Consider the following 2,500-nt stretch of genomic DNA (forward strand, 5'->3'; position numbering starts at 1 on the left):
GAGATCGTAAAAATCTCCACCCTTTACCCACCAGGCGCCGTCACCGTGATTCGAACCCGGGACCCTCAGATTGAAAGTCCAACGCTTTAACCACTCGGCCATTGCGCCCGTCGACCTAAATTCAGTAAGGGGCACAGCCAAATAGGTCGTTAGACTCCCGTTCGTGTTCTCACTTTCAGACCGTCGCCATCTACGTTCTATTGGGACTTTCGTCCAATATCACATACAGTGAAAAGACGTCCATATTCTAAATAGATTTCTGTTAATAATTACGATGTAATAATTAATTGCAATGTTTTAAAAGCGAATATGTGAAATGCTTTTATTTGAGAACATATGTTTATTACTCTTGTTTAATCAAGTAAACCGTGTGTGGGGGGTGGGGGGGGGGGGTGCGGGTGTGTGCTGATTATCTGGTTGTGGTTTTCCGCAATTTATCTTTATTCTTATCTTATCTGTCTATTATAATCAATGTGCAATATTGTAGGCTATGCTTATAATTATATTCAAAATAATGTTTCTTAATTCTGTCTGGGTTTTTTTTTTACATTAAGAATACCAGTTATTACCTGCAGTGTGTGGATGTATGTATGAAACTGTGTATGTGATATTTTTTACATTTGTGTCTTCGTAATATTCGTAAAAGCTGTTGTTGACTTTTACAGTTATGGTCCTCATGTTGACCAAATTTCTCCAGTTGGAGATAATAAAGTTATTCTTATTCTTATTCTTATTCTTAAGACGTTAAAGTAAAGAACGAACGAGGAAAACTTCTGACAAACCCTTGTCTGTCTGTCTGTCTTGTCTGTCTGTCTGTCTGTCTGTCTGTCTTGTCTGTCTTGTCTGTCTTGTCTGTCTGTCTGTCTGTCTGTCTGTCTTGTCTGTCTGTCTGTCTGTCTGTCTTGTCTGTCCTGTCTGTCTTGTCTGTCTGTCTGTCCTGTCTGTCTTGTCTGTCTGTCTGTCTTGTCTGTCTGTCTGTCTTGTCTGTCTGTCTGTCTGTCTGTCTTGTCTGTCTTGTCTGTCTGTCTGTCTGTCTGTCTGTCTGTCTTGTCTTGTCTGTCTTGTCTGTCTGTCTGTCCTGTCTGTCTTGTCTGTCTGTCTGTCCTGTCTGTCTTGTCTGTCTGTCTGTCTTGTCTGTCTGTCCTGTCTGTCTTGTCTGTCTGTCTTGTCTGTCTTGTCTGTCTGTCTTGTCTGTCTTGTCTGTCCTGTCTGTCTGTCTTGTCTGTCTGTCCTGTCTGTCTGTCCTGTCTGTCTGTCTTGCCTGTCTGTCTTGTCTGTCTGTCTGTCTTGTCTGTCCTGTCTGTCTGTCTTGTCTGTCTGTCTTGTCTGTCTGTCTGTCCTGTCTGTCTGTCTTGTCTGTCTGTCCTGTCTGTCTGTCTTGTCTGTCTGTCTTGTCTGTCTGTCTTGTCTGTCTGTCTGTCCTGTCTGTCTGTCTTGTCTGTCTGTCCTGTCTGTCTGTCCTGTCTGTCTGTCTTGTCTGTCTGTCTTGTCTGTCTGTCTGTCCTGTCTGTCCTGTCTGTCTTGTCTGTCTGTCTTGTCTGTCTGTCATGTCTGTCTGTCTGTCCTGTCTGTCTTGTCTGTCTGTCTGTCTGTCTTGTCTGTCCTGTCTGTCTTGTCTGTCTGTCTGTCCTGTCTGTCTTGTCTGTCTGTCCTGTCTGTCTTGTCTGTCTGTCTGTCCTGTCTGTCTTGTCTGTCCTGTCTGTCTGTCTGTCCTGTCTGTCTGTCCTGTCTGTCTTGTCTGTCTACCTGCCTGTCTGTCTGCCTGTCTGTCTACCTGCCTGTCTGTCTGCCTGCCTGCCTGCTTGTCTGTCTGTCTGTCTGTCTGCCTGCCTGCCTGTCTGTCTACCTGCCTGTCTGTCTGTCTGCCTGCCTGCCTGTCTGTCTACCTGTCTGTCTGTCTGCCTGTCTGTCTACCTGCCTGTCTGTCTGCCTGCCTGCCTGCTTGTCTGTCTGTCTGTCTGTCTGCCTGCCTGCCTGTCTGTCTACCTGTCTGTCTGTCTGTCTCTCTGTCTACCTGTCTGTCTGTCTGCCTTTCTGTCTACCTGTCTGTCTGCCTCTCTGTCTGTCTGTCTCTCTGTCTACCTGTCTGTCTGTCTGCCTCTCTGTCTACCTGTCTGTCTGTCTCTCTGTCTGCCTGTCTCTCTGTCTACCTGTCTGTCTGTCTGCCTGTCTGCCTTCCTGCTTGTCTGCCTGCCTGCCTGCCTGCTTGTCTGTCTGTCTGTCTTGTCTGTCTTGTCTGTCTGTCTGTCTTGTCTGTCTTGTCTGTCTGTCTGTCCTGTCTGTCTTGTCTATCCTGTCTGTCTGTCTGTCTGTCTGTCTGTCCTGTCTGTCTGTCCTGTCTGTCTTGTCTGTCTACCTGCCTGTCTACCTGCCTGTCTACCTGCCTGTCTGTCTGCCTGTCTACCTGTCTACCTGCCTGTCTGTCTGCCTGTCTGTCTACCTGCCTGTCTGTCTACCTGTCTACCTGCCTGTCTGTCTGCCTGTCTGCCTGTCTGCCTGC

This window comes from Babylonia areolata, chromosome 12 (genome assembly GCF_041734735.1).
Source record: "Babylonia areolata isolate BAREFJ2019XMU chromosome 12, ASM4173473v1, whole genome shotgun sequence".
Classification (NCBI taxonomy): Eukaryota; Metazoa; Mollusca; class Gastropoda; order Neogastropoda; family Buccinidae; genus Babylonia; species Babylonia areolata.